The following is an 11,776-nucleotide window of genomic DNA, read 5'->3' as shown; positions in this document are numbered from 1 at the left end:
AGCACTGAGCTGACCAACTGGGGGGTAGTCTCCCTTTTTCTAGGACTTCTAGTTTTCCTTCCCCTACCTCTATGACCACTGCATACCCTGAATATCTTTTCCCCTCCACCACCCTGGATGAACCATCAGTAAATAGTACCTTCCCATAGGGCAGGGGTACATCTCCCAGATCCTCCCTCACTTTGGTTTGGAGATTTACCAATTCTAAGCAGTCATGTTCTAATTCAGGCAGAGGCTCCCCTGACAAAAATTGTGCCGGGTTCAGGCCCTTGGAGGTTACTAGCTCCAAATTGCTAGTATCCATTAGGATGACTTCATATTTTAATATCCTGGCATCTGTCAGCCACTGCTGAGCCTTTTGGCTCAAGATTGTTTTTAAATCATGTGGTGTGTGGACTCTGATCTTACCCTGTAGGGTTAGCTTTTGGGCCTCTTCTATTAAAATGGCAGCAGCAGCTATTGATTGCACGCAGGTGGGCCACCCACGAGCTACTGGGTCCAGCAGTTTGGATAGATAGGCTATGGGCTTACGACATCCTCCCCATTCCTGGGTCAGAACCCCATATGCAGTCCCTTCTTCAGAGTTGACAAACAAATCAAATTCTTTCTTTAGGTCAGGCAGGCTTAAAACTGGTGCTGTGGACAGCTTAACCTTTAGCTGATTTAATTGCGCTTCATCTTCAGCTGTCCACTTTATGGGTTCACAATCAACCAGCTTTTCATAAAGAAACTTGACGCTCTGGGTATATTGTTCTATCCATAGTTTGCAATATCTAAAAAGGCCTAAGAGTTTTCTTATGTCTCTCTTTGTTTTTGGTGCAGGTATGGCTAGAATGCCTGATACTCTCTCTGGGCTCAGTTCCTTACTGCCCTGTCTTATTATGTGTCCCAAGTAAATGACTTTGGGCTCTACAAACTGTAATTTATTCCGGGACACCCTTAACCCTTTGGTCCCCAAGAAGTTTAACAGCCGCACACTGGTTTTTCTTACCCTGTCTTGATCTTCCCCTGATATCAAGAGATCATCAACATATTGTAAAATTTGGATGTCACCTTCGGGATCAAATTGGCTCAGTAATTCTTCTAACGCTTGCCCAAAAAGGTTCGGAGACTCTGTAAAGCCTTGAGGCAACCGAGTCCACCTTAGCTGTTGTTTTCTTTTCTTTTCAGGATATTCCCATTCAAAGGCAAACCAATCACGGCATTCTTCTGCTAGGGGACATGCCCAGAATGCATCCTTTAGATCGATAACTGTGAACCAAACATGTTCATTGGGTACTTGACTCAGGAGGGTGTATGGATTCGACACCACTGGGTGCCTGGTAACAGTCCTCTTATTCACTTCCCTCAGGTCTTGGACTAACCGGTACTTCCCTTCTGCTTTTTTTAACAGCCAAAATCGGGGTGTTATGGGGGGACATGCATGGCTCTAAAATGCCTTCTGCCAGCAGGTGATCAATAACTGGGGCCAATCCTTTTCTGCTCTCTAGGGACATTGGGTACTGCCTGATCCTGATAGGAGGGGTTTTCTTCTGGATTTCAATCTTTATTGGGGAAATATCTAAATATCCAAACTTCCCTTCTTCCGCCCAAACCTCAGAGTTAATCTCTTCTATATCTTTGGTTGTTAGCTTCATCATATGGACCACCATTTTTCCGTTCACTGGTATTACTCCCACTCCCAGTTGTACCTGCAAGTCTCTTCCCAGCAAGTTAGTCTCTAAGTCTGGTAGGTACACAAAGTCTGCATAGCACTGCCGAGAATTTCCTTTCACTTCAACATTTTTTATCACAGGAGCCATGAAGGGTTTTCCCTCAGCTCCTGACACTTCACAAACTTTGTTGCTTAAAAACATTCCAGTTGGGAGCTTGTTCAAACTTGAACGGTCTGCTCCCGTGTCTGCTAAAAATTCTACTTCCTCACTCTGGGGACCTACCTCAAGGTTTACCAGGGGCTCTTCTCGGTGTTTCATCGGGTCCCCTATTACATATAGCCCCTGACACCCCTAATCACGACTTTCCTCTCCCCTTAAGATTTTCTCCATGACATCCTGCTCTCTAGCTATTTCCTCATCCAGGGATAATTTCTTGCAGTCTCTTTTGAGATGTCCAGTCTCTCCACAGTAGTAACACCTCCCACTCACTCGAGAGTTCCTAGGGTTGGTCCATGGAGACATAACCGATTTCTTCCTATCTCCCTCAAACTGGGACTTTGGCTTTCCATCACTTTGTTGATTCCTATCTGTCTGATCCTTGTCTGCCCTAACAATCTCCCGGGCCACCGCCACCATGAGCTTTGTCCTTGTCTTCGTCTTCTCCTCTTCTCTCCTCAAGTAGACTTTTAGAGCTTCTTTTAATAGCTCATTGATCCCCTTTTCTTGCCAGTCCTCTAGTTTTTCAAGCTTCCTCCTGATATCAGGCCAGGACTTAGTCACAAACTGCACTTTTAGTAACACCTGGCCCTCAGGGCTGTCAGGGTCTATGTTTGAATACAGCTGAAAATTTCTCCTCAACCTATTCAACCAGGTGGCTGGAGTCTCGTCCTTCTCCTGGGTCCCATCAAAGGCTAGTTTTGTGTTATTACCCCAGGGAACTGATTCCTTAATACCCTTCACTATTAGGGACCTGTAGTCCCTCATGTTCCGCCTTCCCTCCTCCCTGTTAGGATCCCACCCTGGATCTACTTGTGGGAGTTTATACTCTCCTGGGAGTCCTGATCTATTCTCCCTTTCCCAGATTCGTATCCCCGCAGTACGGATCATGGCTACCTCTTCAGGGTTAAATAAGATGTTTAAAATAGAGTTTAACTCCCCCCAGGTGTAAGTATTTGGACCCAGGAACTGGTCTACCTGGTTGGCTATCCCTACTGGGTCTTCAACTAAGTTCCCTAGCTCTTTCTTGAATCCCCGGACTTCTGAAGCTGTCAATGGGGCATTGACAAACCCTACCCCTCCAGCTACTCCTCCCATAGGGACTTCTCTCAGGGGAAGGAGCTTAGTTGTCTTAGATCGTGTGTGACAGTAGGGTCCCTCTCCAAAATCTTGTTCTTGACTAGGGGTGGGAGTCCTAGGGAGCTGCTGGTTGTTAGGAGGAGGAGAATTGGTATTAAATTTAGGGGTACTCAGCTCCCGGTTGGGAGGGGGCAAAGGGACAGTACTAGGCAAGGGAGAAGAAACTTGGTCTGATGTAGGGGTTTCTGGAGGTAAGGGGGAGGTAGGAAGTAGATTAGAAAGGACTGGGGCCACCAACGGTGGTGGGGTTGAGGAAAAGGGTATCGGGATAGTAGAGGAAGCTGAAGATGTGGAGGGGGATTGGTTTGGGCAGAAAGGGTTTGAATCGGGTGTACAAGGGTTTTGTGGGGGTGATGCAGAAGGGGAAAAGGTCGGGGAATTGGGTGAAGAAGTCTGGGGTGCTGTTGGGTATGTAGGAGGAGGGGGTAGATGATCTAGGGGGTCCCATTTACTACCTGTTTCGCTAGCTTCTTTTTCTTGCTTCTTACTTTCTTTCCCTTCCCCCTTCTCTTCCTTCAACTTACATACTTTCACCATCTCTGTGTCTGCTCTTTGTTTCAGCCACAAGGCTGCATAACTGATCTCTTCTGGACTTGAGCCTCTTCTGGTTTTCAGATGCTGGTACAGTTGGGAGCACATCCAAGGATCTTTAGTACCATACCAAGGCCACTGTCCTTGTATCTCTAGTTTGGGCCAGACCTCTATACAGTAATGGATCATCTTGATCCGGTCTAGGCCCTTGGTGGCCTCTTGTGCATCCCAGCAATTTAACATTTGCCCTAGTGGGCTATCGGGGGGAATGGTTCTGGTGGCCTCTTCATTCCCCTTGGGACCTACTCTCTTACTTAAACACTGTCCCATTGCTCCTCCTACCTCTGGACCTTCACTTAAAACTTACGGTGCCTTTTCCTGAATAAAACTGGAACTGACAGACAACACAACTTCTAACCAACTTAAAACTGGCTCTTACTTAAATTAAACTTTATAAAGGTGCTCTTACTCAAACTGAAAATTTCTAATGACGGACAACTGACCTTTCAAACCTCAACAAAAACTCACACTCTAGGAACTCACTCTCTCCTCCTTTCACACTAGGGAATGCACTCAATCTTCTCACACAAGAATCCACACCCTTTCTTACACTCGGCCGGCCTTCCACTCACACTTTGAATTTTCTGGGGCTTGCAGTCTCCGCTTGCCCCGGGGGTTAGGTCCCAGCGGGGCTTGCAGGTTCCGCTTGCCCCTCCCTACACCCCAATCCCGTTCCCCTCGCGCCTCGCCTCCCTGACCCCCTTGCCAGCGAAGACTATGAGCACTCCTGGGTCAACGTCGAGGGGACCCTAGCACTAGACGCTCCTGGGACCTTCCCCCGTCCCTGTCTCAGTGCCGTCCACAAGATTTGGTCAGCAGGGCTCACCCCGGAACCCCCTGCCCCTCCGCTCCGTGACTATCCCCCTTCCCCAGTGAGAATAGCTTCTGCGCGAGGGCTGACTGTAAGTGAGTGGTGGGAGAATTCCCCCTTGCCTCCTAGCCGCTCCGCCCACCAGGGAATGGCTTCGGCTAAGGGATGCGTGAGTGTATTACTCTAGCTGCCTTGCCCGCCCGCGCAGACTACCTGCCCCTGTGCTCTCCGGCAGCAGGTTAACGACCTCCCTTCTCAGGAACCCCCTGAGCCGAGACTGAGCCGCGACAACTAGAGTCTTTCAGCACGTCCTGTGTCACAGACCCTGGGAAGCGAGGGCCCTTTGCTGACCGCCTGGTGCCGGTAGGGCCTGGGGACCCCCAATTCCAATTCCCCGGTCAGGTCGTCTGAGTACCCAAGCGGGGGGGGTGTGTTCACTCACACCGAACCTAGGCACCCCCACACACCACCCCGGGAGTTACCTAGATTGCCTGCGTGTGACTCTCACTCACCTAGGCCTTCCACACGCCCGGAGCAGCCTAGGCCGTTTAGCCCTTTTCAGTAGAGGGGCCTACCCCTATGTGCGCCACTCACTCTCTTAGGTACCCTCTGCGCACTCAGAGGGGGGGCTTTTATCCCCAGGAGACGCCTCACTCGTTTCTCTGGGCCCAAGTGAGCCTCTTTCGCTTCCTGCCGTTCCCGGCCGGCCCCCTCGCGGGACTCCGGAACCGCGGTACTGGGCAGTCCGCACGCCCCGGGGGTCTGAGCTGCCAGCCCCCGTCTCACTCACACATCCACTCACTCGCCTCCTACTCGCGCCACTGGTGGCTTACCCAATCCGGTGCTCTTCTGCGATGTCGATCCCAGGCTGTTCTTCTGGGTCCGGTATAGCCAGCTGTCCCTTGGAGGCCCAATAGGGTGGGTGGCCGTCCCGTCCCTTGTCCTCTTCAGGGCGTGGCTACCCCGGACGAGCCCCCAAGCTGTGATAAACGGGCCAGGAGACCAGCTCCTTTTTAAAAGGCCTCTATTAAGCAGCACAGCTCTGGGGTGGGGGCCCGAGGGGTTGCGCACACCGCCACTGCTCCCACTGGACACCGCAGAAGAGGAGGATCCGTGCAGCTCTGTCACTAGGGCAGAGCTGGGCCTTCCTTCTTCACGGGAGTCCCTGGGAAGACTCGTTCTTTCAGGCTCGTATTCTAGGCTGTCATCCCAGTCGAGTCTCCTCGAGGTTATGTCGGCCTCTGGAAAGAAGCCAGGGGACTCCTCTGGGTCTTCCTTGTTAGATGGTGCTGGTTCTATTCCTTCCCTTTTGCGTGGCTCGTTGTTTTGGGGTCTTTTCCAGTCTGGGTGCATCCCATAAGTCTCTGGTCTCTCTCGTTTGCATAAAAGTCAGTATGTCATCTTCCTCCTCAGAGCGGTACAGCAACTCGGGAAAGGGATACAGTGTTGCCATGTGGGAGTCTAGGAGCAGTGGGGGCAGTGCCTGGCTGAACACAGAACAAGAAACACAGGTACAGCAACTTGGGAGAGGGGGCAGGGCCTGGCTGAACAAGAAACAAAAACATGGGGTACAGCAATTTGTGACAGGGGTACAAGGTAAGTAAACCTGGGACAGGGGTGCAAGGTAAGTAAGGAGTTTACAAACAGCAACTGTAACATATTATTCTTAACAGAGGGGAGCGGCAGACAGAGACGGGGAGCAGCAATACAAACTTGACCCGCAGCAATCCAGACAGGGGGGGCTTCCAGGACCCCACAGTGGAGAGACCAGAGAGGGTAAACGCATGGATGGGTGTTTTTGGTGAATCTGGGTCATTTGTGTATTTTAGGGGACTGAATATTAGTGTTTTGTTGGTTTATATGGGCACCAGATGCCCGGTGACTTCTAGGGATGGACTTGGAGAGTAGGAAACCCCTAACCCAAAGTGCTCATCCGTTGCATTTTCTGAAACCAGGATTTGTCATTCCTAAACTTTGGCCAGATGGAGAAGGAGGCTGCGAGGAAGAGGAAGATGCCCCAGGACACCCAGGCAGGTGAGGAGGAAGTCAGTGCCCCTTTCCCCCTCTCTCCTGCTCCATCTCCCAGCCCAGCCTGGCCCCCGGCTGCAGGACAACCCCGCTGCCGACGCCGTCCTGCCGGGGACGCACTGGGGGGATCTCCTTCCCTTTCCCTCTGGCACGGAGGCAAATCCCATCCTCTCCTTGTCCTTCCTCCCCCAGACAAGGAGCTGAGGATGGAGACCAGGGAGGACAAATCCCCGCGGCAGAACCTCGTGAGAGAGGCCGTTCTGAGCAGCTCCACGGCACAGGAATCCAACGGGGAGGAAAAGCTTCCGAGATCCCGCAGGAGGAGGGGCTCCAAACCCATCCCAGGGTGCTCTGAGGAGGAAAGACCCACCCTGTGCCGGGAAGGCGGCCGGAGATCCAGCCATGGCTCTGAGCTGGTGGTCCATGAGCAGCTTCAGGATGGGGAGAAGCGCTACAAGTGCTTGGAGTGTGGGAAGAGCTTCAGACGGAGCAACCAACTGATCTGCCACCAGATGATCCACACTGGGGAATGGGCCTATGAGTGTGGGGAATGTGGGAAGGGCTTCAGCTGCAGCTCCCAACTCATCATCCACCAGCACATCCACACTGGGGAGAGGCCCTACGAGTGTCTCGAGTGTGGGAAGAGGTTTCAGAGCAGCTCCAATCTCCTCCTGCACCAGCGAATTCACACGGATGAGAGGCCCTTCCGCTGCCCTGACTGTGGGGAGGGCTTCAAGCAAAACTCCCACCTCATCACCCACCGGCGCATCCACACTGGGGAGAGGCCCTACGAGTGTGGGCAATGTGGGAAGAGCTTCAGCCACAGATCCAACCTCAATACCCACAAACACATCCACACTGGGGAGAGGCCTTACAAGTGTACCCAGTGTGGGAAGAGCTTCTCAGACAGGTCTAACTTTGGCAGACACCAACGGAGGCACCGGTAAGGGAAGCCCTACAAGTGCCTCAAAATACATGAAGAGCTTTGTGCACTGCTCCAGCTTCATCCGCCCATGGAGAATCCACATTGGGAAGAGACCTGGTGATCCATGTTCCCTGGGATCCATGCTGGGAGGACACCTGTACCTTTTCCTGCCCATGGCAATGACATAATGTGAGATCAAAGAACATGAGAGTCTGACCATGTCCCTGGCATTATATTCAATCCCATCTCAGGTCATTGCCAGGGGCTGGAAAAGGACTACCTCTCTCTCACCAGAGGAGAAGAGTGTCCTTTCTTGGCAGGAGGAAATACGTGGCCAGGAAGAGCCAATAGGTTGTTTATTAGTTTTCCCTGTAAATAATTTGTCTTACCCCTTCTGTTATCAAAATTATTTCTGTTCATGTTAATTCCTCATCTCATGGCTGTTCTCAATAAATTGTTCTTATCCCAGCCTGGGATCTTTGCCTTTTGTGCTTTCCATGGCAGGCGGGAGGGAAGCGAGCAGCAGCGCGGTTTCAGCAGGAGCAGGAAATTGGGGAATGCCATTCCTGAAGCCCAGCCCGTGGAAACCGAGCATCCCAGCTGGTGCCAGGCCTGGTTGCCATGGCAGCAGCCTTGGGAGCGGGTCCCTGGCTGGGGGCTGCGGGAACCTCTTCCCTCTGGTGCCCAGGGACAGGAGTGGAGGGAGCGGCTGGAGCTGAGGCGGGCAGGTTTAGGCTGGATGTGAGGAAAAGGTTTTTCCCGCGAGGCTGCTGGGGCACTGAACAGGCTCCCCAGGGAAGGCTCCCAGCTCCAGGGCTGGCTGAGCTCCAGCAGCGTTTGGCCAGCGCTGCCAGGCCCAGGCTGGGATTGTTGGGGTGTCCTGTGCAGGGCCAGCAGTTGGACTGGAGGATCCCCATGGCTCCCTCCCAACTCAGCCAATTCTGTGGCTCTGGGATCCCATGAGCCTGGGGATGGGACTGCAAATGGTTGCCATGGCAATGGGCTCTGGCTCCAGGCCTGAGCTGGTGTCCATGGCAACCACCCCTGGCATGGGGTCTCCATGGAGCTGCCAAGGGACTGACCATAGCAACAGGAGCTGTGATGGTTGCCATGGAAACAGACAATGGCAACAGGTCCTGGTGATAGTTGCCATGGAATCAGACCATCGCTACATGGGGGTAGGGATGGTTGCCTACCAAGGATGAGATTTGTTACAGGCCCTCAGGAGGGCTCCATGGGGACATTCCAAGAGTCTCCAGGCTGTTCAGGAGCTGGAATATCACAGGCAGAGACAGGGGCTCCACAGAGACCTCCCAGGGATTTCTGGGGATGCTGAAGAGCCGTGTGCTCAGACGCTGTCCCAGCAATTCCATGGTGACATCCCAGGGCCTCATGGGCTGTAAAGGCACCGCTCTGTCACAGGCACTCCCGGGGGCTCCACGGTGACATCCCAGGAGTCCCCAGGCTGCCAAAGTGCTGGGATGTCACAGACACTCCCAGCGCTTCCTGTCATGGGCAGAGTGGGAGCTTCTGGCAAAAGGTTTATTTCTTTATTGGAGAAACTCCTGCTGAGTCATGAGGTGGAGAAATGACACCCAGCAGCCACCAGATATGATCAAACCCCTCCAGGTCACCTACACTTTTAAATTCTTTCAAAGACAGGAGACTGGGAGTGGCTGGATCCAATCCCGGCCCCAGACTATGTTAAAGGTTTATGTGTGAATATTAGACAGGTGGAAGTGAAACATAATGCAATTTGTCCCACACGATTAACAATGTTATACCAGAGATATTGATATAAATACAGCTACAATTGATTCTGATCATGATTAGAGAGAAGGATTTATTTCGATCACAGAGCAAATAAAAAAAGAGTTATTTACTCCGGAGTAGAGGAGCTATAACAATTATTAGACTATAGTGCTCTAGGAAGCAATTTTGAAGTAAACAGGCTTTGCTGGAGTTGTTTGAGCCCATTCCAGGCACAGCCTCCTGCTCCAGCAGGAACTGCCTTTCCTGTGCCATGGCCAGGGCAGATCCTGCTGCAGGAAAAGCCCCAGGCCAGCCCCAACCCAGGGAAGGGCTCGGGCACAAGTGCAGAGTGCCGTGCTGGGAGCTGTGCCAGGGACAGCCTGAGGCACCAAAGGCACCTTGGCAGCAGCAGCTGCTTCCAGGCCATGGCCAGAAGGCTCCCTTGGCACCCCGACCTGGTGGCCAGCACTGCAGAGCTGCTGCTTCAGGGCTCATTTCTGGCTGGGCTCTGAAAAGCCACTGCTGCTCCAGGAGCCTGACTGGGAAGCAATTGGCCCCAGCACCTTGGGGACAAGATAATAATGAAACAACTCTTCATGCCAGCAGAGACAAGGCAGGGACAGAGGAAAGGGGAGAGCCAGGCCCAGGGGACATGGCTGCAATGGTGATGGCTGTGAAGTCAGTGCCACTGCAGCAGCCTGGCTGGCCCTCAGCAGACATTCTGGCCAGGAGGGTTGTGAGGGCACCCAGCACATCAGAGAACCCCCACAACAGCAATTCCATCTTTGGGGAGGGGCTTTCACTGTGTCAGGTTGCACAGAGCTCCTGCTCTTGGAGCATTTCTGGGATGGGGCATCCATTTCTCTGGAAAAGCAGCTGCAGTTTTGTGCCACTCTCATTGTAAAATATTTCCTCCTTCTAACAAATCCAAATCCACTCTAGATCTCTTTAAAGATATTGATCCTTGTTGTGTCATTGCAAGATCTGGGAGGAAATAACTTTGACCAGTGTTTCCATCTTCACAGACCATGGAGAGGACCCAAAAATCTCCCAGGATGGGATTTGGAGGCCTCATCACATAAGCAGCAGGTAGAGGCTGAGGGCCCTGGGCTGTGCAGCTGCAAGGTCCTGCCAGAGGCAACTTGTGCAGCCCTTTGGCCATGGCTGCTGGCCCTGGGCCTGAGGCCAGCAGGGGACAAGTGACCCTGGCAGCCCTGGGGCCTCATTGCCTCCTTGTCCCTGCTCAGCAGCCTGGCAGGGGCTGCCCCATGGTGCTGCCCTTGGCATTGCACATCCCCACATGCCAGTGGCCCGGGAAGAGCCCTGAGCAATGAGGGAGGGACAGCATCTGCCTTGCCAGGGGCTGGGGCTCAGCCCTTGGCCCTTGGCATTCCTGAAACACATCCAGCTTTGCTCAGCACCACAGACACCTTTCCCTTGCTTGTCCCCAGCTGCCATCAGGGCCTCCAGTCTTCTGCTCTGCCTGGAACCTGGGGACGCTTTCTCACTCGTGTCTCTCATTTCAACTACAAGAAACTTCAGTGTTTCCATCTGACCTGGAGCTCTTGAGAAGTTTCTGGAGCATACTCTGAGGGACTGAGTGTGATGCCAAGAGCCCCAAAGGCCCGAGAGGGTGATGAAAGTGCTGGTGCTGTGTCTGTGCTGCTGAGCTGGGCCGGGCTCCTGGCCCAGAGGCAGCTCCTGGCAAGGGCAGCGCTGCAGAGAGACAGCTCTGGCCAGGAGCAGCTCCTGAGCACAGCCCAGCAGGGCTGGGGCCCTGCCAGGGCAGCTCAGGGACACAGAGAGCAGGCCCAGACAGAGCTGCCAGGGGCTCAGCACTGGCAGGGGCTGTGGGATGTGCCAGAGGGGGCTGTGTCCCAGCAGCACCTCTGTGGCTGTGTCCTGGAGCCCCAGAGCAGCTGTGATGTCAGAAAGGGGCTGTGTGACGGCTCCGAGTGGGTTGTGTGAGGTCACAGATGGGGCTGTGACATCACAGAGTTTGTTGTGTGAGGTCACTGAGCAACTACAGCATCATAGAGGGGACTGTGTGACATCACAGATCTGACTGTGACATCACAGATGTGACTGTGACATTAGACATTAGATATATGACATCACAGAGAAGGCTGTGCCATCACTGATTGATTGTGTGACATCACAGACCAGGCTGTGAAGCCACATGGTGGTGATATGAAATCCTAGAGTGGGCAGTGACATCATAGAAAAGCCATGTGACATCTCAGGACAGGTTGTATGACATCACAGTGCTGACTGTGAGATCATAGAGTGAACAATGACATCATATGTTGCTGTGTGACATCACTGGAGAAAATGTGACCTCACAAGGTGGGTTTGTGTCATATGAGGGGGGCTGTGACATCACAGAATGGTGGTTTGACATCCCAGAGCAGGTTGTGTGGCATCAGCGAGTGGGATGTGACATCACAGGTGGCTGTGTGACATCACAGGGTGTCACACCGACACCCCCTCACAGTTCCCCCCAGAGAACTCCAAAGCTGCTTGTACAGCAGTCTGTCTGCACAGAAACACTTCCAGGGCTCTCTGCATTTCCCTTCCCTCACTCTTGCCTCACTCACACACCTCCCAACAACCCACTTGGTGCTTTCAGCTGCAAGGAGTTCAAAGCTTGTCTGTCCT

This window comes from Cyanistes caeruleus, unplaced genomic scaffold, assembly GCF_971803275.1.
Source record: "Cyanistes caeruleus unplaced genomic scaffold, bCyaCae1.hap1.1 HAP1_SUPER_30, whole genome shotgun sequence".
In the NCBI taxonomy this organism is placed as follows: domain Eukaryota; kingdom Metazoa; phylum Chordata; class Aves; order Passeriformes; family Paridae; genus Cyanistes; species Cyanistes caeruleus.
This window is presented reverse-complemented; position numbering follows the sequence as displayed.